This window comes from Oncorhynchus clarkii, chromosome 2 (genome assembly GCF_045791955.1).
Source record: "Oncorhynchus clarkii lewisi isolate Uvic-CL-2024 chromosome 2, UVic_Ocla_1.0, whole genome shotgun sequence".
NCBI lineage: Eukaryota > Metazoa > Chordata > Actinopteri > Salmoniformes > Salmonidae > Oncorhynchus > Oncorhynchus clarkii.
This window is the reverse complement of record NC_092148.1, coordinates 48,853,473-48,881,097: the sequence shown is the minus strand read 5'-3', so window position 1 is coordinate 48,881,097 and position 27,625 is coordinate 48,853,473. Positions and strand designations below refer to the sequence as shown.

General features: G+C 42.9%; 1 protein-coding gene and 1 long non-coding RNA gene across 5 annotated transcripts in view; one reads left to right on the top strand and one right to left on the bottom strand.

Annotated features, from left to right (window-relative positions):
- Positions 1-27,625, bottom strand: part of LOC139368718 (myosin IXAb) — a 168,556-nt gene that overhangs the window by 125,554 nt on the left and 15,377 nt on the right. The gene's annotated exons all lie outside the window — the stretch shown is intronic.
- On the top strand, positions 302-27,317 carry LOC139381336 (uncharacterized). The gene is made up of 3 exons (XR_011628544.1): positions 302-386; positions 24,541-24,796; positions 25,132-27,317. It is a non-coding gene; the product is annotated as an uncharacterized lncRNA (long non-coding RNA).

The window sequence follows — 27,625 nt, the reverse complement described above, 5'->3', positions numbered from 1 at the left end:
AAAAATTCCATCAACACATACAACAAAAAGGTAACTACCAAGACAGCTATAAATACATTACATCAGGTTATTACAACAAGTTATAAGAGTCAATTGAAACAATTGCACACTTCAGTAAACTGCCCTATCAGCACCAGGAAATCCAGGTGTAATTTGTTTTTTATGGTATTCCCTAACTGCGGTGCGTTAAAAACTATAGGCGGATTTACCAAACTTTGTGGAGACGAGCAGGACCTCAAGGGTTAACCAACCCTGCAAACGGATTTGCTATCTCATATTTGTATATTTGAACAGGGAAGTGAGGTATGTTGAAAGCTTGTGGAGCAGAGCTTTGTAAACAAGAAGGGAGTAATGAAGTGATCTACATTCTGATACAGGATGCAGTAGTGAGTATTAAAACTGTGGGCGCTACGGTAGACGGCATCCAATGGTTTAAGATGTAATGTAACCTGATGTAATGTATTTATAGCTGTCTTGGTAGTTATCTTATTGCTACATTCTGGTAAAAGCTGTCACCATAGTCAAGAACTGGCAGGAAAGTTGACTGCACAATCTGCTTCCTGCTGTTCAGGGAGAGGCTAAATCTATTTCTAAAAAAAGAAGCCTACTTTAAATTCTTAGCTTTTTAACTAGCTCATCGGTATGTTTTCTATAAAACGTTAGATCTTTATCAATTCCAAACGCACAGATATTTATCATTCCAAACACCCAGATATTTATAGGCGGGTACCCGTTCGAGCCATCCAATGAGTGAGTGTGTAGCCCATCAGACATGTGATAGTGAGTTAGAGCAGTGATTCCCAAACTGTGAGAGGGGTCAGTAGGAGGGAACTCAGTCCGGCTTTAAACTTACTCTTGAAAGTTTTAATAGTAGACTGCACAAGGTGCAATTTGTAAATTGGGTAGTGCATCATCATTTCCTCTGGTCATGTTAGAGAGCTATTTCTAACTTGTCAGAAATGTCCAGATCAACTAGCCCATGTCAAAAAAAATTAAATTCAGGTTTCACAGCCTATAGAATTGCAAGGAAATTAGTTTAAAAACCACAACATTTTGTTTGCACCCTATGACAAAATGTATAGAATTGCAGGAAATAAGCTTCAAACCTATTGGTCAACAGTCAGTGCAATAATTTTAGTACCTTGGCTAGGCAAGATAACTTGGGACGGATCTCCGCCTGAATGTAGGGGGAGGACATTCATTTGTGCAGCACATTCATTTGCATTACACACTCATTATGTGATAGTATTAACATCACTTTTACAGTAGCCTATGAAAATGACAGGGCCTACTTTTTCACCCCCTCCCCGCTCTCTTGTTATAGCGTGTGTGTGTGTGTGTGTGTGTGTGTGTGTGTGTTTGCTCTCCCAATGGCCATTTACTCTTATTTGCGGAAGATTCAAGTTAGCTACTGGACATATGACATCAGCGATGACTACAGAATATGCCTCTAGTGTGATGTACAGTGGTTCCTACACTAAAAGTTTTGCGATTATGCTGCGGGATTTAGAGGTAATTTGTGGTTTAGTACGAGCACGGATTATGATTTTGGGTCCTACTGTGTCTCTAACTGACAATGAATGGGCGACATAAACCTAAATAGAAATGGATAATTGTGCACAACATCAGTATTACTTACCAAAACTGTTGTTACACTAATGTTTTTATTTGATTGGGGGGGGGGGGTTGACCCCCACCCCGCCACACTGGCAACACTTTAAGGGGCATTGCACTAATAACGGAGCTAACTAGGGAAACGCTCCCACTGTTCTGTTCTTAGTGGCAGTCTGCACGTTCAAACTAAAACAATGTAACTAATAATGGCATCTTTATGCTTTTGTTAATAAAATAATGATTAAAACGCTTTCAAAATGCCGATGTTAATTTAGTTATGGATCCATAACAAAATACTATGGGAATAATTATCACTGAATTACAGAAATATCCTCCAATCCTCAATATGTAATTATTGGCGGAGAGTCACGTGATTTTTTTTTCTTCAATAAACTGTAGGCGACTTGAGTCTCACTAGTGTTGAGTAATGTGCTGTTAAAAGTGGTGTAGGTCTTATTTATTTAAAGAGCATATTGAAGCAATAGCCTACAACTATTTTGCACCATTTCGCACTGCTCTGAGACAAGCTTGGGGACTGGTCTTGATAAATCAATGAGATTTTTATTTTCACGGAATCTCCATTTGGGTATTGGTTAGACTAGAATTAGAAAATTAGGGTGTGGAAATGTTTTGCTCTTAGTGTGACCTTTATTTAACTAGGCAAGTTAGTTAAGAACAAATTCTTATTAACAAGGACAGCCTACTCCTTCCTCTCCATCGGGGAATTGAACCCCGGTCTCCCGCGTGCCTGCACGACACGGGGATTCTTTAGCTAAATACCCCAGTACTGTACTCCCGACCGCCACATTGCATAGTGCCATATTTTCTGTTCCATCCTAACGGAAACCCAGAGGATTTTCGTTTTTCTTGGAATAGAAACACCATAATATTAAGCAAAATAATTAACTTACAAAAAATTTTTCAAATTCTCTAGTACAGCCACGATTGAAGGCTATTAAATGCTCCTCAAAGATGCCCTCTGGTGGTCAAACTAGCACTAACTAGTATTAAATAGTACCAGTGGTTCACACTTAAATAACGTGCAATAGAATTCTGCGGCACCATGCAATCTGCGCCGCAGTATGCTGCAACTTTTAAAGGACGAGTTTGCTTTTCTGAAACTCTCCCACATAGAAAACATGTCATCCTGGATCAAAGCCTGCTGTGGGAGAGAATTATAATGGCTCTGAGCCATCACCTCCACTCAGACTTGTTTAGAAAATCCCACAGCATTAACTTTGTGTGAAATGCCATCGCTGATTAGGGCTCGTACACAGGGTGCATCCCAAATGGCACCCTATTCTCTATATAGTGCCCTACTTTTGACCACAGTCCTATGAAAACTGGTCAAAAGTAGTACACTATAAAGGGAATAGGGTGCCATTTGGAATACAGACAGAGACGGCGGCTAACACGCTGTGTCTGAAAGAGGGACCCTCAGGGCTTAATGTGATGTAGGCAGAGTGTTATGAAATAGTATTTCTCCTACATTAATTTAGCGGCGGCAGGCAGTCACTGCTAAATCGTTGCCGCCGCTCCAAAAAAATGTAATAAAGGGATAGTGAGAGATTTTGGCAATCAAGCCCCGTTACTACTTACCCAGAGTCAGATGAACTCATTAAAACCATGTCTCTGCATGGGTGGCTATCCAATTATCACGGGCTGCCCAATTCACACGGGGTCCATTGCTACAAAGTTCCGTCAGCCCATAGTGACGAATGACGTGATATTGATAGGTATGTCGCTCTGCGTGGCTACCTTAGCATAAACTATGGGGTAGCCACCACGAGAGTCTGGACTTCTGTTAACGTTATGGCGAGGGAAAGAGCTAGCTAGAACACCGGTGCAGTGTCCTTCGTCCCGGCCTGCCGAGCACTGCTTTCACGCAGTCCTGTTACGTTACGGCGAGGGAAGTAGCTAGCTAGGACACCAGTGAACAGTGTCCTGTTTCAGAGACCATGCAAAGACATGATCTGAAATACCTCTTATGAATCACTTTAGCATTCTAAATTCTACATGTTTGTATCACAAACACTTAATCTGACACAATCTAGTATGTAATGCATATGGGCACACTAGATCTACACTGTAATGAATGGGTGGGTGTGTTTCAGTGTTTTCTCTCCTGTGAGTATGTGTGTGCGCTTGCATGTTTGTGTGTTGGAATTTGTGTGTGCCTGTGTCAGTGTATATTGGTGTTGCACATGTTAAAGTATATGTGTGTGTCTGTCTGAATGTGAACGTGTGCGCCCACTCACACACGGATGTGTGTGTCTGGCAGTGACTCCTGAATCTCCCGCACCCCCCCGCCCCCAAATTGTGATTGTCACCAGGCTTGAAAAGCCACATCTGGATCCCATTGGGCTCAGAAAGGGTTGTGCGCTGCGGGGCTCCAATAAAATGCTCCGGACAGCCTCTTTTCAACATCAGCCACTCTGACTGTCAGCGTCAGCCTGCAGTATGAAGACAGAGGGAGGGGGGGGCTACAGGGCTGTAGACTGGGTTTAACTCCACCTGATGAAAAGTTAATTACCCAACTGGCTCTGACAGGAACTGAGGGGCTGTGGCCGTGTGCCAAGTTGGGAGAGTGTGGAAGGGTGGTTTGTGTGTGCTGTTCCAGACATAAGTACAGAATAGCCCTGACTGCAGTCATGAGTTCCTTTACCGATCATCAGTGGGGCTAGCAGTTAGCGGTTAGCCTAGTGTTAGGCTTACCGCTCTGGTTCTAATCACGAATCAGGCTACACGCCGTGTGTGTGTGTGTGTGTGATGCCTCTGTCTAATCACAGAAAGAATAACGTGTCAAGTTACTAAGTGTGACTGACACAGAACGTTAATAATCTAGTGAACTATTTCACGTGCCCAATGCCTGTTGGGAAGAGCCTACTTCACTATTTTGAAGTGTTAATCCTGAGAGACTCTCTGCTGTTGAACACGGGGCCTCTTTCCAGTGTGCGCGTGTGTACTGTATGACAGAGGCGTCACACACACATAAGTGCCAGAGCACACACAGATAGACACACACAGAGAGAGAGACAGAGAGACAGAGAGAGAGCGTGAGACACACACACAGAGAGAGAGACACACAGAGAGAGAGAGAGAGAGCGCGAGAGACACACACACACACACAGAGAGAGAGACACACACAGAGAGAAACACATATAACACACACACAATCCCCCAAATACCAACATAAACACACAAAGGCCCATAAATCATAATACAGTTTAAATCGATGAGATTATGCCTAATCTCATTACGGGCCCTGATGGCTTTACGACATCGGGGCTGGCAAGACTGTTGCCATGCAGACGGAGTCTGTAGTGTGTGTTCAGTAACGTGACTGGCCTCGTGCAATGGAATTCTTCACATTGATGGGTTAAATAACAGAACACGACATACAGCAAGATAAGTAACTCATTTATGGTTGAAGTTGCACTGTTAAACATCCCTCTTAGTTCATGTTGGTACCAGTGTGTGCGTATGCATGTGTTTGTGTATAAGGCCATAAGCAAACAAGAAAATGCTCATCCAGATGCGACGCTCCTAGTGGCCGGGGACTTTAATGCAGGCAAACTTAAATCCCTTTGACCTCATTTCTACCAGCATGTCACATGTGCAACCAGAGAGAAAAAAAATACTCTAGACCACCTTTACTACAAACACAGAGATGCATACAAAGCTCTCCCTCGCCCTCCATTTGGCAAATCTGACCATAATTCTATCCTCCGGATTCCTGCTGACAACCAAAAACTAAAGCAGGAAGTACCAGTGACTCACTCAATACAGAAGTGGTCAAATGCTACGCTACATCACTGTTTTGCTAGCAGACTGGAATATGTTCCGGGATTCATTCAATGGCATTGAGGAGTATACCACCTCAGTCATCGGCTTTATCAATAAGTGCATTGACGACGTCATCCCCACAGTGACCGTACGTACATATCATAACCAGAAGCCATGGATTACAGGCAACATCCGCATTGAGCTAAAGGCTAGAGCTTGCCGCTTTCAAGGAGCGGGACACTAATCCGGAGGCATATAAGAAATCCCGCTATGCCATCAGACGAACAATCAAACAAGCAAAGCGTCAATACAGGATTGAGATTGGATCCTACTACACCAGTCTTAACCTCTTTATCCTACCCCCTCATTCTGTTAAAAATCGCGCAACATTTCAGCGTCCTGCTACTCATGCCAGGAATATAGTATATGCATATGATTAGTATGTGTGGATAGAAAACACTCTGAAGTTTCTAAAACTGGTTAAATCACGGCTGTGACTATAACAGAGCGTGTGTTTCATCGAAAAGCGCAAGAAAAACTGGTCACTGAAATCTGAAAAAAGTATCCATGCGCCCCTTTCATGGATTATTTAAAGGAAACCAAATTTAATATGGAGACGGATGCAATTCCTACAGCTTCCACACGATGTCGCCAAAAACGTCATTTTCATTGACAAAAATCCTTTGAGACATTACCAATAGATCCGTGATTCCATCCAGCCTACCTCAATCGATTTTGGAAGATTGAAAAATGGACACTGTTTTCTTTTGTAGCTGCTATTGAATACAGATCGCCCAGTGATCAATTTGATCGCTTATTAACGTTTACAAATACCTAAAGTTGGGTTATAAAAGTAGGTTGAAGTGTTTTGTCAAAGAATATAGGCAACTTATATAATTTTTAAACATGACGTTGCGTGTTGGAAGAGAGCTTTTTTCGTGATGCAGACAGGCTATACAAATGGATATTTTGGGCATTCATGGACGGATTTAATCGGGAAAAAGACCAATTTGTGATGTTTATGGGACATATAGGAGTGTCAACAAAGAATATCAAAGGTAATGAATGTTTTATATTTTATTTCTGCGTTTTTGTGTAGCGCCGGCTACGCTAATTCTTTTGTTTACGTCGCCTTCAGGCATTTTGGGGTGTTGCATGCTATCAGATAATAGCTTCTCATGCTTTCGCCGAAAAGCATTTTAAAAATCTGACTTGTTGGCTAGATTCACAACGAGTGTAGCTTTAATTCAATACCCTGCATGTATATTTTAATGAACGTTTGAGTTTTAACGAGTACATTTAGCATTTAGCGTAGCGCATTTGCATTTCCAAGTGCCTACTTGAGACGTCTGCGTCTCAAGTAGGAGCAAGAAGTTAACTGACTTGCCTAGGTAAATAAAGGTAAAAAATATATATTAAAAAAACATTTGCATACCGCCCCAACAGATGACGCAATCTCAATCACACGCCACGCTGCCATTTCCCACCTGGACAAAAGGAACACCTACGCGAGAATGTTGTTCATTGACTACAGCTCAGCGTTCAACACCATAGTGCCCACAAAGCTCATCACTAAGCTATGGACCCTAGGACTAAACACCTCCCTCTGCAACTGGATCCTGGACTCCCTGATGGGCTGCACCCAGGTGGTATGGGTAGGCAACAACATATCTACTACGTTGATCCTCAACACGGGGGCCCCTCAGGGGTGTGTGCTCAGCCCCCTTCTGTACTCCCTGTTCACCCACAACTGTGTGGCCAACATGACTCCAACACCATCATTAAGTTTGCTGACGACACAACAGTGGTAGGACTGATCACAGACAATGATGAGACAGCCTATAGGGAGGAGGTCAGAGACCGGGCCCCCATTAACATCGACGAGGCTGTAGTGGAGCGGGTTGAGAGCATCAAGTTCCTTGGTGTCCACATCACCAACAACTATCATGGTCCAAACACACCAAGACAGTCGTGAAGAGGGCATGACAAAGCCTATTCCCCCTCAGGAGACTGAAAAGATTTGGCATGGGTCCTCAGATCCTCAAAAAGTTATACAGCTGCACCATAGAGAGCATCCTGACCGGTTGCATCACTGCCTGGTATGGTAACTGCTCGGCATCTGACCGTAAGGCGCTAGAGAGGGTAGTACGTATAGCCCAGTACATCACTGGGGCCAAGCTTCCTACCATCCAGGACCTAAATACTAGGCGGTGTCAGAGGAAAGCCCAAAAAATTATCAGAGACCCCAGTCACCCAAGTCTTAGACTGTTTTCTCTGCTACCGCACGGCAAGCGGTACCGGAGCGCCAAGTCTAGGACCAAAAGGCTCCTTAACAGCTTCTACCCTCAAGCCATAAGACTGCTGAACAATTAATCAAATGGCCACCGTACTATGTACATTGACACCCCCCCCCCCCTTTGTTTTTACACTGCTGCTACTTATTATCTATGCATCGTCACTTCACCCCTTCCTACATGTACAAATTACCTCAACTCACCTGTACCCCATGTATATAGTCTCGTTATTGTTATTATTTTACTTTGTTACTTTTTATCTTTTTGTTTTGTTTACATTAGTTTTATTGGTAAAACAATTCTTAACCCTTTCTTGAACTGCACTCTTGGTTAAGGGCTCGTAAGTAAGCATTTCACGTGTTGTATTCGGCGCATGCGACAAATAAAGTTTGATTTGATTTGCCATATGCATACGTTTTCCCATTGTTCCTTATCCTATATCTAACCATCATTCCAGTTCATGATTCTATAATAAATATGGTGCTACAAGTCACAGCATCATTTGCTTTTAATTGAATTTGATTTTATGCAATACTTTTCTGTTTCAGCAGTTCTGGCTAGCCTCCACACAGCATACTGTATAGGGCTATATCTACATTAACGAACCTGGGCGGTGTACCACATGGCACTCTATTCCCTACATAGTGCATCATTACTCTATATAAAAGGAAGAGTTGCCATTTGAGAGCCCTGCACCTATTTCCTGAAGTCCACACCTCAAATCCAAAGCTCCCTAAATGGTTCCCTCTGAAGTCTTATCATGACCTAGAAGTTTTACAATTGGCACGGTACTCCAAGTCATTCCTCACCCATTTCAACTTACTAGAGAGCTCTATAGGGATTTATCTTGGTTTAAAAAAGTTGCATACTTTAAATTAAAACATAGATTTATACACACACACAGTACCAGTCAAAAGTTTGGACACCTACTCATTCAAGGGTTTTTCTTTATTTTTACTATTTTCTACATTGTACATTGAAATAACAGCAATGGGATCATGTAGCAACCCAAAAAGTGGTTGAGAGAATGGCAAGAGTGTGCAAAGCTGTCATCAAGGCAAAGGTTGGCTACTTTGAAGAATCTCAAATATATCTTGATTTGTTTAACACTTTTTTTGGTTACGACATGGTTACGACATTACGTATGTGTTATTTCATAGTTTTGATGTCTTCACTATTATAGTTTTATGAGTAGGTGTGTCCAAACTTTTGACTGGTACTGTGTGTGTGTATATTTCAAAGCATTTATGCACAACCCTATATTATTTACACACACACACACACACACACACACACACACACACACACACACACACACACACACACACACACACAGTAACAGTCAGTTTGGACACCTATTTTTCTTTATTATTACTATGTTCTACATTGTAGAATAATAGTGAAGACATCAAAACTATGAAATAACACATACGTAATGTCGTAACCATGTCGTAACCAAAAAAAGTGTTAAACAAATCAAGATATATTTGAGATTCTTCAAAGTAGCCAACCTTTGCCTTGATGACAGCTTTGCACACTCTTGCCATTCTCTCGCTCTATATAAATAAATATATATATATAAATAAATATATACAGTGGGACAAAAAAGTATTTAGTCAGCCACCAATTGTGCAAGTTCTCCCACTTAAAGATGAGAGAGGCCTGCAATTGTCATCATTGGTACACTTCAACTATGACAGACAAAATGAAAAAAAAATCCAGAAAATCACATTGTAGGATTTTTAATGAATTTATTTGCAAATTATGGTGGAAAATAAGTATTTGGTCACCTATAAACAAGCAAGATTTCTGGCTCTCACAGACCTGTAACTTTTTCTTTAAGAGGCTCCTCTGTCCTCCACTCGTCACCTGTATTAATGGAACCTGTTTGAACTTGTTATCAGTATAAAAGACACCTGTCCACAACCTCAAACAGTCACACTCCAAACTCCACTATGGCCAAGACCAAAGAGCTGTCAAAGGACACCAGAAACAAAATTGTAGACCTGCACCAGGCTGGGAAGACTGAATCTGCAATAGGTAAGCAGCTTGGTTTGAAGAAATCAACTGTGGGAGCAATTATTAGGAAATGGAATTCATACAAGACCACTGATAATCTCCCTCGATCTGGGGCTCCACACAAGATCTCACCCCGTGGGGTCAAAATGATCACAAGAACGTTGAGCAAAAATCCCAGAACCACACGGGGGGACCTAGTGAATGACCTGCAGAGAGCTGGGACCAAAGTAACAAAGCCTACCATCAGTAACACACTACGCCGCCAGGGACTCAAATCCTGCAGTGCCACACGTGTCCCCCTGCTTAAGCCAGTACATGTCCAGGCCCGTCTTAAGTTTGCTAGAGAGCATTTGGATGATCCAGAAGAAGATTGGGAGAATGTCATATGGTCAGACGAAACCAAAATATAACTTTTTGGTAAAAACTCATCTCGTCGTGTTTGGAGGACAAAGAATGCTGAATTGCATCCAAAAACACCATACCTACTGTGAAGCATGGGGGTGGAAACATCATGCTTTGAGGCTGTTTTTCTGCAAAGGGACCAGGACGACTGATCCGTGTAAAGGAAAGAATGAATGGGGCCATGTATCGTGAGATTGAGTGAAAACCTCCTTCCATCAGCAAGGGCATTGAAGATGAAACGTGGCTGGGTCTTTCAGCATGACAGTGATCCCAAACACACCGCCCGGGCAACGAAGGAGAGCCTTCGTAAGAAGCATTTCAAGGTCCTGGAGTGGCCTAGCCAGTCTCCAGATCTCAACCCCGTAGAAAATCTTTGGAGAGAGTTGAAAGTCCGTGTTGCCCAGCAACAGCCCCAAAACATCACTGCTCTAGAGGAGATCTGCATGGAGGAATGGGCCAAAATACCAGCAAGTGTGTGAAAACCTTGTGAAGACTTACAGAAAACATTTGACCTCTGACATTGCCAACAAAGGTTATATAACAAAGTATTGAGATAAACTTTTGTTATTGACCAAACACTTATTTTCCACCATAATTTGCAAATAAATTCATTCAAAATCCTGCAATGTGATTTTCTGGATATTTTTTCTCATTTTGTCTGTCATAGTTGAAGTGTACCTATGATGAAAATTACAGGCCTCTCTCATCTTTTTAAGTGGGAGAACTTGCACAATTGGTGGCTGACTAAATACTTTTTTGCCCCACTGTATGTATGTATAAATAAATAAATAAATAAATAAATAAATAAATAGAGTGTGTGTGTAAATATATAGGGTTGTGCATAAATGCTTTGAAATGTAAGGTCGGAAACACAAATGCATAAATTCCCGCCTAAAATAGCACTAAAGGAATGGTAAATGGTGATTTAATTACCCAAAGCTACGCTGCTGATGGTAAGACGGCGCAGTGGTTCTAACCTTAGCTTGTGAAGAACATTCCACCAGCAGATCTACTGAAGCCAAGTCAGCGGTGTGTGTGCACGCACGCGCATTTACATATGCGAGGAGAGAGGCTCAGAGCGATTTATGAATTGCTAAAAGATTTGCGAATTCAAGTGTGTGCGCTCTAGCACGTGTCTGTGTGAGAGAGCTGGTAATGTGAAAAAGAAGAGCCAGAAAAGTTACGGGTCAGAATTTGTGTTGCGTGACATGCACACTGTGTCACAGTGTGTGAGTGAGAGAAAGAGGGAGAGAGCAGGAAAGAAAGAGAGAAAGAGGAAGAGAGCTCTCTGCTCTGGAAAACTGCTTATTCTGGATGTGAAAGAGCGGCTGTCAGTGCCAAAGTCAGTCCAGCAGACCAGGCACTGATACCTGCAGCCGGACTGATCTGAACTCAGACGGCCCCAAAAGAACAAAAACACCATCTGATTACAATAGAAGTTGCAGCGTGTGTCTCAAACGGCACCCTATTCCCTGAAACACACAACCTGGTCAAAAGTAGTACACTATATAGGGGAAAAGGTGCCATTTGGAATGCAGAATAGACCATAACACCAGCTTTCATTGTAGAGAGCCTTGGCTTGTCTGCGTCAACACAGCAAACAGTGGTTTTTACATGGGCCAGGAATGTAACAAACATTGATACAATACCTGATGCGGTTGAGTGATGAAAGGTAGATGCTAGCTTGGGTAGGTGTAGCTGTGTTTGTGTTGGTTATGACTATGAAGTAGCAGGTAGCATCGAGGGACTTTACACCAAGAGACAAATTGGTAACGTGAAGAAATCACCCCAAAAGGTATATTATTAGGATAAATCCTGAATAAAATGACTGAAATTACAAAATGTAATGTGATGTTCAATAGGGAATGGGTTACGAAACACTGTTTCAGTAGGCCCCATAGGGTTAAGCATATGTTGAGTCCACAGCGTTAACCTGAGGTGTGGTGTTCCGCCATGCATCCTTAATATCCAGGGATGGAAGTGTGGCGATTTGGAGATGGCATACTATTACTAACCAGGGCTGTGAGTTTGGCAATTTATTTCTTGATTCAGAAGGAATAACAGTACATGACCAAAAGTATGTGGCCACCTGCTCGTCGACCATCTCATTCCAAAATCATGGGCATTAATAACTAATCGTGAAAAACAGCCCCAGACCATTATTCCTCCTCCACCAAACTTTACAGTTGGCACTATACTTTGGGTCAGGTAGCGTTCTCCTGGTATCCGCCATACCCAGATTCGTCCGTCGGACTGCCAGATGGTGAAGCGTGATTCATCACTCCAGAGAAAGCGTTTCCACGGCTCCAGAGTCCACACCACCCCATGCGACGCTTGGCATTGTGCACAGTGATCTTAGGCATGCATGCGGCTGCTCGGCCATGGAAACCAATTTTCTGAAGCACCCAACAAACAGTTATTGTGCTGACGTTGCTTTCAGAGGCAATTTGGAACTTGGTAGTGAGTGTTACAACCGAGGACAGACGATTTTTACGCGCTTCAGCACTTTAGCGGTCCCGTTCTGTGAGCATGTGTGGCCTACCACTTCGCGGCTGAGCCGTTGTTGCTCCGAGACGTTTCCAACAATAATAGCACTCACAATTGACGAAGGCAGCTCTAACAGGGAAGAAAAATCGACAAACTGACTTGTTGGAAAGGTGGCATCCTATGACGGTGCCACGTTGACAGTCACTGAGCTATTCAGTAAGGCCAGTCTACTGCAAATTTGTGTCTATGGAGATTGCTCGATCTGTGTGTGCTCGATTTTATAAACCTGTCAGCAACGGGTGTGTCTGAAATAGCCAAATCCACTCATTTGAATGGGTGCCCACAAACTTGTGTTTATGTATAGAATATATTTCTCTAAAAGGTGAGCTCACTCAATAACAGGAGAGTTTAAGTTTACGAGACTGGCCAGATTTATTGGCATTACACTAATACCTCCACTTTGTCTGTTTCCGAACCGACGTATAAATAACCTATACTTTTAACAGGAAGTCTGATTTCCATTAACTCACTTAGCAACGGTCACATGGCTAAAGCCAAAATGGCAGGCGGAGGAGTTATCGGTCGATCTCTTTCCTCCATAGCTTGGTATTGTGTTACCCAAACCGCTGGGGAAGAGAGATGGAAGTTGAATTAGCGAGCGGTTGGAATGGTGGATTTACTCAAGTTGATTTAATAAGAGGCCTCGGCTTCTTGTCATCTTATCTCCGTCTAGCGGGGAAGGAGGAAACGGAGAAACGTTTGGGGAGCGAAAGGAAGAAACCGGATTTCCTTCATCTGAGACTCTTCTCCTCTCCTTTTTTCCCCCTTCCTGTAAATAGTCAGGATTTCCTGTCTGTCTGTCAGAAACGTGTCCAGCTGTCTGTCTGAAATGTGTCCTTCTGAAATATCTCTGTCTGAAATGTCTCCGTCTGTCTACCTCTCTCCGTGTCTCTTTCCAACTCTCTATGGAGGGACCAATACTCTGGGTGCAGCTCCGTTTGTTTCAGCAGCGCAGCCTATTTTTACATCAGGGCTACCAGTGCACAGCTCCGACGTGACATTACGACTGGCTACTGTAACATGTACCACATGTAATCCCAAAACCAACATACACACACACACACACACAGAGCCCACTCAGATCCTAACAGCACACTCGCGGCGTCAATCTAAAAAGAAATGCACACACACACCACAAACAGCGTCTAACTGGGTATTTAGAATTGCATGGATTTGTAATTGCACAGGCAAGGAGGGAATTGGTACAAAGGAGCAAAATAGAATGCTGTGCTGAAAAAAACAACTGGATCCCTGTAATACACATTAGTGTCAAACCATACAAGTACACACAATAATATAGATCCACGCCCAAATATCAAATCCAAATAAATTCACATTTTATTTGTCACATGCGCTGAATACAACAGGCCTTACAGTGAAATGCTTGCTTACTTGCTGCTTTTTGTTCTATGTTGCTCTGTCTGTATGCTACGTCTTGCTTGTCCTGTTGCTCTGTCTGTATGCTACGTCTTGCTTGTCCTATATGTTGCTCTGTCTGTATGCTACGTCTTGCTTGTCCTATATGTTGCTCTGTCTGTATGCTACGTCTTGCTTGTCCTATATGTTGCTCTGTCTGTATGCTACGTCTTGCTTGTCCTATGTTGCTCTGTCTGTATGCTACGTCTTGCTTGTCCTGTTGCTCTGTCTGTATGCTACGTCTTGCTTGTCCTATGTTGCTCTGTCTGTATGCTACGTCTTGCTTGTCCTATGTTGCTCTGTCTGTATGCTACGTCTTGCTTGTCCTATGTTGCTCTGTCTGTATGCTACGTCTTGCTTGTCCTGTTGCTCTGTCTGTATGCTACGTCTTGCTTGTCCTATGTTGCTCTGTCTGTATGCTACGTCTTGCTTGTCCTATGTTGCTCTGTCTGTATGCTACGTCATGCTTGTCCTATGTTGCTCTGTCTGTATGCTACGTCTTGCTTGTCCTGTTGCTCTGTCTGTATGCTACGTCTTGCTTGTCCTATGTTGCTCTGTCTGTATGCTACGTCTTGCTTGTCCTATGTTGCTCTGTCTGTATGCTACGTCTTGCTTGTCCTGTTGCTCTGTCTGTATGCTACGTCTTGCTTGTCCTATGTTGCTCTGTCTGTATGCTACGTCTTGCTTGTCCTATGTTGCTCTGTCTGTATGCTACGTCTTGCTTGTCCTATGTTGCTCTGTCTGTATGCTACGTCTTGCTTGTCCTATGTTGCTCTGTCTGTATGCTACATCTTGCTTGTCCTATGTTGCTCTGTCTGTATGCTACGTCTTGCTTGTCCTATGTTGCTCTGTCTGTATGCTACGTCTTGCTTGTCCTATGTTGCTCTGTCTGTGCTCACTGCTCAATGATGGTCTATATTGTAGTTGTTTTTAATGACGTGCCCAGGGACTGCGGTTGAAAATTAGCCGGCTGGCTAAAACTGGCACTTTTACTGAAACGTTGATTAAATGTGCACTGTCCCTGTAAAAAATAAAATAAACTCAAACTCAAGCCCTTAACCAACAATGCTGTTAAGAAAAACAAGTGGTAAGTATTTACAAAAAAAAAACTGAAGCAAAACATTTAAAAATAGAAAAATAACAAATAATAATAATAATTAAGGAGCAACAATAATAATATATCGATCCACCCAAAATATTTATTGATCCAAATAGATCCACATCAGGGTGCCAGTGCCAGTGATCAAACACATACGTCTCTTAGTCCGGAATAGCCATTAGCCCCAAAACAGGGGATGCATCCTGTGAGTGAATGTGCAGGACTCCAATGTGACAGGAGATATTACTGACACTGCTCTGCCTCGGGGGTCAGAAAAGACATTGCGAGGGACCCGGTGTTTAAGAATGGGTTGTGTTCACTAGGATAAAGTACTAGGAAGTAGTAAAGACACAGACAAAAACAGACTAGGCTTGTTAAAGCGCTTTATGGAGCGATGAAAGTCAACCCTCCAAAGACATTCCAAGCTTTTTTGTTTACAAGGTGCTGTGGGGCGGGTTAAACGGTGAGAGGTGATGGGGCGAGGAGGGGGGGGGGGTTCCTTATTTGTATACAATAACATGATAAAGGGGTCTATCAAAAAGCCATCGAGTCTGAAAGGAAAGGCAAGCCAAGGTTCTAGTTGGTCACAAAGTGGACTTCCAGTGCATTCGGAAAGTATTCAGACCACTGGGCTCTTCCACATTTTGTTACGTTAGAGCCTTCTAAAAATGATACAATTATTTTTTTCCCTCATCAATCTACACACAATACCCCATAATGACAAAGAGAAAACTGATTTTTAACAGTTGTGCACATTTATGAAAAAAAACAGAAATACCTTAATTACATAAGTATTCAGACCCTTTGCTATGACACTCAACATTGAGCTCAGGTGAATACTGTTTCCAATGTTTCTACAACTAGATTGGAGTCCACCTGTGGTAAATTCAATTGATTGGACATGATTTGGAAAGGCACACACCTGTCTATATAAGGTCCCACAGTTGACAGTGCATGTCAGAGCAAAAACCCAAGCCATGAGGTCGAAGGAATTGTCTGTAGAAATCCGAGACAGGATTGTGTCGAGTCACAGATCTGGGGAAAGGTACCAAAACATTTCTGCAGCATTGAAGGTCCTCAAGAACACAGTGGCCTCCATCATTCTTAAATGGAAGAAACATCTAAGAAGAAACCTGAAAATAACTGTGCAGCGACACTCCCCATCCAACTTGACAGAGCTTGAGAGGATCTTCAGAGACGAATGGGAGAAACTCCCCAAATACAGGTGTGCCAAGCTTGTAGTGTCATACCCAAGAGGACTGTAATCACTACCAAAGGTGCTTCAACAAAGTACTGAGTAAAGGGTCTGAATAGTTACGTAAATGTAATATTTCAGTTTTTAATATGTTAGCAAACATTTCTAAAAACCTGTTTTTGCTTTGTCATTATGGGGTATTGTGTGTAGACTAAAAAAATAAAAACGTAATAAGTGTTAGAATAAGGCTGTAACGTAACGAAATGTGGAAAAAGTCAAGGGGTCTTAATACTTTTCAAATGCACTGTATAAGAGTGAATTGGACTACATTAAAAACAACCCCCTATAATTGTAACCCCCCCTTCCACCGTCTCATCAGAGCTCCACTCCACATCTCTCTTATTAAGGCTCAATCCCTTATATCTCTCCTTCTCTCCCTCTATCCCCCCCCTTCTCCTTGCTCGTACGAGTCCTATCCCACATGCCCCTGTAGCACTGTGCCAACCCAGAAACAGAGGAGAGAAGAGAGAACGGGCGCTGTAACAGGGCTCTTTGATCTCTTCTCTGCTGCTGCTGCTGGAAGGGAAGACACAGTCAAGACGTACAGCTGTATGGTGCTACAGCTCATTCATGGTGGCCTATTACAGCGGACGTTGTTCTATTCTAACTCAACCTGCGGCATACTCACTGCCAGGGGAACGAGGGCAACACAGGCTACTGTTCATTTATGAGAATATGAGGGAGAGAGTTTGACACGGGGGAGAGAGTTACAACAGAGGGTTTGGAGGGGGGGAGAGACTTACCCTGCATACACCCTACATGGGAGTATGGGTGATGGGTAAGCAAGCTGTGAGCCACTCGAGCTACTCAGACGTACACGTGTAGTATACACAGTCCACACAGATGTACATGTGTAGTATACACAGCCCACACGTGTAGTATACACAGCCCACACAGACATGTGCACACACGCACACACAGACATGTACGCATGCACAGACGCACACACTTCCCTCTAATATGACACCTCCTTGGAATGGCAACACCTGTTGGGCCAGGGCTGTGTGTGGAGCAAAGATAACTCTGTGGGCAAGTTCAAACTTCAGCCAAACACTCCCCTGCTTTATATTTTCCCCCTCTCGAACCATTCAGAAAAGGGGCGAATCTCAATAGCACACCTGTGTGGTTCACGACACGGCCTCGTTTCAAAAAGGCTGCGGACTGTGAATTGGACTCTAATCTAATGCCTTTCGTTTAAGAGGCCTTGTGTTTGCGCTGGGTAAGGGCAGTTCTTTAGAGACCTGTTCCAACCTGATGGTTTCCCTAACGCGTACAAAGACTTGTGTTTTTTTACAAGCAACGAATAGTGAATAAAGACACGTTGATTCAGATTGTGACATCTTATTTGTATTCAAAAGCCCCATGTGGGAGAAAGAACTGACAAGTCTTTTCAATGGCCCGGATAATCCCCACTGAATCCGCCTGCGCAAAAAAAAAAACATTGGGGGTTGCGAAAATATGTGCAACGCCACTCGTCACAGAACTCAGAACACTGTTGACGCTTTTACGTCAGACGGTGTCTGATGCCAGAAATATGAATCCATGTCTATCCTAGCATGTCTAGCTGGGCTTAACTGTTCTGACCGACCTGGCAATATGACAACATGTTTTAGCTCAGATAGCGTGTGCACATCAAACACCTTTCTGGAGCAATAATTAAGTGTGCCAGCCCCATTCGTTCTAATTGACATCAGAAGTCAAAACATAGCTACGGTATTTTGTTCACTCAAGCAAAATGCCTGCCAAGCAACCCTGTGCCATTTAGCAACAGTACTGTAAATCATAATTTTAACCAAAAGCAATCTTTTTTCAACAGATGACACTGATCTCTTTCCAAGGGGAGCGACATGCAGAACGACAAAGTAGAAAAAAAAAACTGAAAGAGTAGGGGGGAGGGAGGTAGAGAGAGAATCAAAGCTTTAATTACTGTCACAGTGAAGTGATGGAATAAGTCTGCTGCAGGCTGTATCCCAACTGGGGGTCTCACTGTGAGGGGGAACAGCCACCAGAGATAGCGTAGCTAGGCTAATGGAATCTATGGAACAGCACTACCGCCTGAGGCTACACTAACGCTATGCTAAGCTAATGCTATTCTACTCTTTCTCTTGCTGTGGCCCTTTATTGCGCTAGCTAGTGTGTAGGATGCTGCGAGATCCACCATAGCATCCAAAGGATTTCTGGAATCTACAGTACTCCACCTGAGGCAACGTAGCCCTTCTGATGCCATCTTGTGTTTGAATGCTGCAATATCTGCCACGGTAATTAGGATCTCAGTTCCTGTTATCGATCGAGGCACAAAGGGAGGAAGCAGACATTTTGTAAGGAAGCTGCATTTGTACTGGACTCCAGGGTCGTTCCGTTTAATTTCAGCAAGGCATGACACCCACCATCTCAGATTGTTCCCGAAATGGTTTCCGTAGTTAGAAACAGATACTGAGAATTGAAGCTAAACAATGAAATGTGGGTGCAATCAATTAGCTTCATTTCTCAGATTATCTTTCAGCCAAATATTGTACCAGGAAGGCTAAACCTTCTCGGTTTCTAACCACAGAAACATTTGAAAACAAAATCGGAGATGGTGAGTGTATGAAATCCTCTTTCTTGTGCTTTCTGGAGATGGAATGGAACCAGTTACAGCTCGACGAAACCCCGCAACCTTTACCATACCTTATTCTTTATACCGCCTTTTTTTTATGTCTGAAAGGTGTGGGGAGTAAAAATCGTGGTACAGTTAAACCCACCTAGTGAGCTAGTCATGATTGTGGTATTTTCTTTATTTTTTAAACTCTGCCCGCGTCTCTGTGAAAACATAGAGGTAACCCTAAAAGGTGGCATTGGCAGGCACTACGCTCTTATGTGCTGTGACTGACGCGCAAGGCTCACTCGAGTGAACCAATCACAAAGCTTTGCAAAAAATGACACTTCCTATTTGAAGTCGGTTCGGTTATGGAAAAAAAATGTACAAAAGTAGGTCGACACCCCGTCAAATTAGTGGATTCGGCTATTTCAGCCACACCCGATGCTGACAGTTGTATACAATCGAGCACACAGCCATGCAATCTCCATAGTGATACATAGGCAGTAGAATGGCCTTACTGAAGAGCTCAGTGACTTTCAACGTGGCACCGTCATAGGATGCCACCTTTCCAACATGTCAGTTTGTTACATTTCTGCCCTGCTAGAGCTGCCCCGGTCAACTGTAAGTGCTGTTATTATGACGTGGCAACGTCTAGGAGCAACAACAGCTCAGCCGCAAAGTGGTTGGCCACACAAGATAAAATTTAAAAAAAATAATATAATAATAATATATAATATATAATAATAATTGTCTGTCCTCGGGTTACGAAACTCTAAACTGAGTTCCTAACTACAACGTCAGCACAAGAACTGTTCGTCTGGAGATTCATGAAATGGGTTTCCATAGCCGAGCAGTCGCACACACAAGCGTCGGGAGGGGTGGTGGAAAGCTCGCCACCATTGGACTCTGGAGCAGCAGAAACGCTGGTGCAATTCAATATTAGGAAGGTGTTCCTAATGTTTTGTGTACTCTTCTTGACTAGATAAAGTATTAGTTTGATAGATGATAGCTAGCTAGGCTAACTGGATCAAATTGGTGAGGTCACTGCTGCAGAGTGCAGATCCGATTCACTGGCTCAGCCCATGATGGAACTGGCCTCCAATTAAAATGCCTAATGGCTTCAATCTCATCTAAATCTGATTGGCCGGTCACCAAGTTAGCAGGCCCCGATTGAATCAAGCCCATTTGGACAATACATTTCCTGCGCTAGGCCATTTCATTCTGGCTTTGTGTGTGGGTGTGCTGCAGTTGTGCAGTCTATGACACGAAGACATGTTTAACTTGCTAAGGTATAACGTGGTATTATGTGCAAAGATAGGTGACTGGTCTGAGTTAAACTAATCTGTACTGAACACAACATAGCCCTGAATAAAATGAGTCTGAGCATAGCAACAAAGCCAAGGCCTGACTTTTACTGAAAATGGAAATGAACAGAACACACATCTAGTGTGTTAATACACACCACATCTTTAGAGATACTGAACTCCCACACCGAGCAGCAGTTCTCGCGCACATGAATAATTACACAACACAGCAGTAGCCGTGGGAGAAATCAACTGGGATAACGCGCTTGTTTAATTCATGCCAGTTGCACAACACATGCAGAGACTGACAAGGAGGAGCGTGTATACTGTACAGGCAGTACATTATACAATCAAGACAACTGTGTACAGTACGAGTGATGTCGAGATAGCATGTCTTGAGTGATAGCAAGGACAATCTTTTTTTTTTTTTGGTGCACTGTGTTGTCGACACAAGAGTTTTTCGCACCGGACATAATAGCCCAGTCAAAATGAAAAGGTAGAGTTTAAAGTAGGGCTGTGACGGTCATGGCATTTTGGATGACCGTAATTGGCCAGCCAAATGACAGAGTTCACCGTAATAACCATTCAAATAGCAACAACAACAAAAAACACAGAAATGTGCGCTCCTGACTGCGTGTGCAACCATAGAAATAGAACGAATAGCATGGGCGTCCCCATTCAAATCAACGACGGCATAATGGGTTGACTGGCAGCCATTGCGAGTGTACCCGTAGACTCGGGCCGTTTACTAATGGAGGAAAAAAAATGGTAAACGTAAGGGCGGTGGCTCTCCAATAGACACTAATTCGATAGCAGCTGGGGGTCTACTTTGTTCATTGATTTCCATTTAAACTGAAAAAAATGAGGGAGTGGGATGTCACAGTTCTTCTTCCGGCTCTGCCCACAGCAGCAAAGTATGAAGTAAAAGCAGAATCAATATATGTACACATCAATATATGCTGTGATTTGTTGATTAGACTCACTTGACAAGACAAACAAAAAAGACATTCCATTGCAAGCACCACATCAGTTTTAACATCATTTGAATGAACATTCTCAATTTCAGCAAGGAGCAACAAATCACATTGTTAAGAGTCCCCATTACCGCAGAAACGGACTCAACCTCACGAATGCCCCGCCATACAGTCCTCAGTCGTTTGTTTTGGGGATGAACAACTAAGTTCATAAAATTATAAATAATTATATAAATCACCACAAGCGCTTTGTAAAGTTGAGGTAATTATGAGCCAAAGGGCTTGGTGATTAGTTTAAATCATTTGAAATCAGGTGTGCCAGTTTAGCGTTAAAGCTAAAATGTGAAACGTTTGGGGGGGCCCTAGGAGAGGGATGGGAAACCCTGCTAATAGACATATACAGTGCCTTCAGAAAGTATTCAGACCGCTTGACTTTTTCCACATTTTGTTAAGTTATAGCATTGTTAAAAAATTTATTGAAATGTTTTTTTCCCCCTCAATCTACACACAATGACGAAGCAAAAAGAGGTTTAAACATTTTTTGTTATTTATTTCAAAAAATTCTAAAGCTGAAATATCACATTTACATAAGTATTCAGATACTTTACTCAGTACTTTGTTGAAGCACCTTCGGCAGCGATTACAGCCTCGAGTATGACGTTACAAGCTTGTATTTGGGGAGTTTATCCTATTCTTCTCTGCAGATCCTCTCAAGCTCTGTCCGGTTGGATGGGGAGCGTTGCTGCTCAGGTATTTTCAGGTCTCTCCAGTGATGTTTGATCGGATTCAAGTCCAGGCTCTGGTTGGGCCACTCAAGGACATTGAGACTTGTCCCGAAGCCCCTCCTGCGTTGTCTTGGCAGTGTGCTTAAAGTCGTTGAGCGCTCTGGAGCAGGTTTTCATCAGGGATCGCTACACTTTGCTCCGTTCATCTTTGCCTCGATCCTGACTAGTCTCCCAGTCCCTGCCGCTGAAAAACATCCCCACAGCATGATTGTTCCTCATGGTCTGAGAGTCTTTAGGTACATTTTGGCAAACTCTAAGTGGGTTGTCATGTGCCTTTTACTGAGGAGTGTATTCTGTCTGGCCACCATAATGGCCTGATTGGTGGAGTGCTGCACCATCTCCACAGAGGAACTCTGGAGCTCTGTTAGAGTGACCATCGGGTTCTTGGTCACCTCCCCGCCCTTCTCTCCCAATTGCTCAGTTTGGCCGGGCAGCCAGCTCTAGGAAGCGTCTTGGTGGTTCCAAACTTCTTACATTTAAGAATGATGGAGGCTACTGTGTTCTTGGGGACCTTCAATGATGCAGAAATGTTTTGGTAGCCTTCCCCAGATCTCTGCCTTGACACAATCCTGTCTCGGAGCTCTACGGACAATTACTTCGACCTCCTGGCTTGGTTTTTGCTCCAGCATGCACTGTCATCTGTGGGACGTTATATAGACAGGTGTGTGCCTTTCCAAATCATATCCAATCAATTTAATTTACCACAGGTGGACTCCAATCAAGTTGTAGAAACATCTCAAGGATGATCAATGGAAACAGGAAGCACCTGAGCTCAATTTCAAGTCTCATAGCAAAGGGTCTGAATACTTATGTAAATACGGTATCAGTTTTTTTATTTTAATACATTTGCAAAATTGTCTAAAAACATGTTGTTTTCACTTTGGCATTATGGGATATTGTGTAAATTGCTGAGGATTTGTATTCATTTAATCCATTTTAGAATAAGGCTGTAACGTAACAAAATGTGGAAAAAGCCAAGGGGTCTGAATACTTTCCGAAGACACCCGTTATTTTATTTTCTTGATGGTCTTCATCAATAACCGTTGGTTACACGGTTATACGGTAATTGTGCAAGCCCTAGTTTAAAGTGAGGCTACACAAAATGGCTAAGTGTCCAGAAATCAGACTTCAATTGTCATGTAGAAGAGCAACGGGACAGAGGACAGCCAAAGGAGACAATGATACGTATTGAACATGGTCTTTCCTGTTGAAGCTATACTAACGTCTTCGTATACCATGTAGAGCTAGCTGTCTGCTAAGGTACATGCATCCTGTACAATTTCCTGAGAGGGGGGAAAAGGGGAATGTTCCAGAAAAAGAGAGTGAGAGAGAGAGAGCAAGAGATAGGAGAGAGGCGGGATGAGTATAATCCAGGGAACAGATGTTGGGAGCCCATTGAAGAGCGTGCAGTGAGCTGGGGATATGGATTATGGAGAGAGATGTGCTAACAGGAGCTCATGATTAGACAAAAACATGCTAACGCTAGCTCTCAGGTAGACCGCCTGCTGTACTTAGTCCAACGTTATGAAAGCTATCCTAGAAAGGCTAGCATAACAAACACAATAACCTGTTAAGAGTCCTTGGGTCTGCCACAATAGCTGGCAACATAGAAGGAAATATGTGACCCGTTTTAGGAAACTAGGCGTGTGTTGCGGGTCACTACTTCACAGGAGAGTTGTAAACATCTGAGTGTGCCAGAGTGCAGAATAACTGATGAATTTACGAACGCTGAACACCCGTTGAATATGGCTGGTGTCAGTAAATGTCAGCAAAAAAGCAGAATTAAATTGCTGCCAGGAGCACAGTTACAGTCACCAACGCTCTGGATAACATGAAAACAGCCTAACCAGCTCTGCCAGGGCTGGTAAAATGGTCAGAGTTTGGGTGGGGGTTAAAGTTTAAGATGATTATTATGGCATTGCACACGGTCAGTGTGAACCAGAGTGACTTGACACAACGGGCCAAGCAATCTGTACAAACAAAACAGAAACGTTCACAGGACATCTTATTTAATGAAAGGGGTTGAAGTCTGCTGTGAAACATTCATCCATGTATACAGTTTCAGATATTATATGTTTCTAATTTTGTCAGAAAATTGTTTTTTTATTGCAAGTTAAAGCGTACTGTTAGATAGCTAACTGATGTGAGATGACTGGCTCGCTAGCTAACATTATGTGTATGATGTTCTCTCGGAATGCCATTTCGCTAACTAGCTAACATTGACCCTATTTGGTTAACTTTAGCTAGCAATGACAATCGGTTTGTATTGCTAGCATTTTATGGATTGGGATTATGGTTCATTGTTTAGCTAGATACACTTTTGTCTAAACAAAAGACCCCAAGTTAAAGCTCACTTTTAGCTAGCTAGCTGACGACCCATCAAGTTAGCCAGGTGTCTGACGGTGATTACGGCTATCTATTGTATAATAATGCTAAAATATTTGCATCTGGAATGTGTGTCTTTCAGCATCAGTAGAACACACCAGACTCTCCTCCACCAATCATAGAAGGAGAATAGTCTAATTCCTCCCATTAAAAAGAGAGCTGGCCCAAGCAAGCACAGATTACACCTAAAGCATGAGGAGCGTGACCTTCATCAACGACTACGCAGAGGATAATGCAATAGTATTATCAGGACGCCACCTAGGACAAAAACACTTGGTGGAAAGCTGCTGATGCCATGTGACAAAAGCAGCTCTACAAGAAATCAATGACAAACCTTGGTATGTAAAGCATAAACAACATGTTATGATTATTTAATTGACCTCCAATACGACTGGCATTTTGTCAGAGATTGCTGGTGTTGTGAAGGACAGCACTGTGCCAGGGGTCAACATCCCACAGCTGGTTGGACTGGAGGATGGTACGGTGCTGGTGGAAAGCTATGGCTGGCAACAACACCTGACTTCATGCCGCTGCCATAGATCAAGCAGGACTAGCACTGAATATCATTTTCATTGTATGAGGTTATTTTTCTAATCTATACTTGGGAGGTGAATTGATGTTGTGTAAGGTTGTAATGTCTTCTCAATCTTTTTTGTTATTTCCTGTTTTACAGCTTCGATGCTCTGGAGCCTGGTGTCGTCATCACCAAGCGTTCAGACTCAGCCGGGACCAGGTTTCAGCTGCTGCGCAACGCTGACATCATAGATGGTCTGCCTGTAGAAGCACCGCCTGGACTGGACACAGCTTGACAAACATATCTTTTTGAGAAGATCGGGGAGTTTTGCGACGAAGAGGCTATGGACATCACATGCCCTGCACCAAAGTCAAAAGCAGGACAGAAACAGGCTCTCCGAATATAGATTCCCTTGTTCATGCGTGGTTCGGAAGGACCAGTCATCAGCACTATAGGCAGTGCCTCTATTCACATGACTCTCTCCATATGTTGTTTTTTATTTTTTATATATTTTATTTACCCCTGATTGTATGCATATCTGCCTCATCTATCATTGTTTCATGACCTGAAATAAAAAGATCACAGAAATGTTCAATACGCACAAAAATCTTCTCTCAAATTTGTTTACGTCCCTGTTAGTAAGCATTTCTCTTTTGCCAAGATAATCTATCCACCTTACAGGTGTGGCATATCTAGAAGCTGATTAAACAACATGATCATTACACAGGTTCACCTTGTGCTGGGGACAATAAAAGGCCCTTCTAAAATGTGTAGTTTTGTCACACGACACAATGCCACAGATGTCTAAAGTTGAGGGAGCGCGCAATTGGCGTGATGACTGCAGGAATGTCCACCAGAGCTGTTGCCAGAGAATTGAATGTCAATCACACAGCCATTGAAGACGAGTGGGACAACATTCCCAGGCCACAAACAACCTGATTAACTCTATGCGAAGCCCCGCTGCACGAAGCAAATGGTCACACCAAATACTTGTTTTCTGATCCACGCCCCTTATTGTAAGGTATCAGTGAGCAACAGATGTATATCTTAATTCCTTGTAATTAACGTATTTCAATTGATTGAATTCCTTAAAGGAACTGTAACTGTAATATGTTGCGTTTATATTTTTTATTTATTGCCTTTTCTTAGCAAGTTGTGGCTAAGTCGTGTAAGCCGTTAATCGCTAGTTTTTATTATTATTTTAACCCTTATTTGACCAGGTAAGTTGACTGAGGACACATCCTCATTTACAGCAACGACCTGGATAATAGTTACAGGGAAGAGGGGGGATGAATAAGCCATTTGGAAGCTTAGGACGATTAGGTGGCCATGATGGTATGAGGGCCAAATTGGAAATTCAGCCAGGACACCAGGGTGAACACCCCAACTCTTACGATAAGTGCCATGGGATCTTTAGTGTCCACAGAGAGTCAGGAGACCCGTTTAACATCCCAGCCCAAAGACTACACCCTACACCGGGCAATGTCCCCAATTACTGCCCTGGGGCATTGGAATATTTATTTTAGACCATAGGAAAGAGTGCCTTCTACTGGCCCTCCAATACCACTTCCAGCAGCATCTGGTCTCCCATCAGAAGCAAGCCAGCAGTGGGATGCAGGGTTGCATGTTGCTAGCTAGCTACAGTGCCTTGCGAAAGTATTCGGCCCCCTTGAACTTTGCGACCTTTTGCCACATTTCAGGCTTCAAACATAAAGATATAAAACTGTGCAAAACGTTATGTTTGGCGTAAAAGCAACACAGCTGAACACACCATCCCCACTGTCAAACATGGTGGTGGCAGCATCATGGTTTGGGCCTGCTTTTCTTCAGCAGGGACAGGGAAGATGGTTAAAATTGATGGGAAGATGAATGGAGCCAAATACAGGACCATTCTGGAAGAAAACCTGATGGAGTCTGCAAAAGACCTGAGACTGGGACGGAGATTTGTCTTCCAACAAGACAATGATCCAAAACATAAAGCAAAATCTACAATGGAATGGTTCAAAAATAAACATATCCAGGTGTTAGAATGGCCAAGTCAAAGTCCAGACCTGAATCCAATCGAGAATCTGTGGAAAGAACTGAAAACTGCTGTTCACAAATGCTCTCCATCCAACCTCACTGAACTCGAGCTGTTTTGCAAGGAGGAATGGGAAAAAATGTCAGTCTCTCGATGTGCAAAACTGATAGAGACATACCCCAAGCGACTTACAGCTGTAATCGCAGCAAAAGGTGGCGCTACAAAGTATTAACTTAAGGGGGCTGAATAATTTTGCACGCCCAATTTTTCAGTTTTTGATTTGTTAAAAAAGTTTGAAATATCCAATAAATGTCGTTCCACTTCATGATTGTGTCCCACTTGTTGTTGATTCTTCACAAAAAAATACAGTTTTATATCTTTATGTTTGAAGCCTGAAATGTGGCAAAAGGTCGCAAAGTTCAAGGGGGCCGAATACTTTCGCAAGGCACTGTAATAAATGTACAGAGTCAGAGCAAACGTAGCTATACAGCCGGATACAAGCCTGGTGTCTACTGTAAGTGCATCCATATGCCTGGCTATATGGGATTTCAAGCGATAAGGCCATCTCTGATCTTACCTCTTTATCCTACACCCTCCTTTTTCGAACATTCTGTTAAAAATCGCGCAACTTTT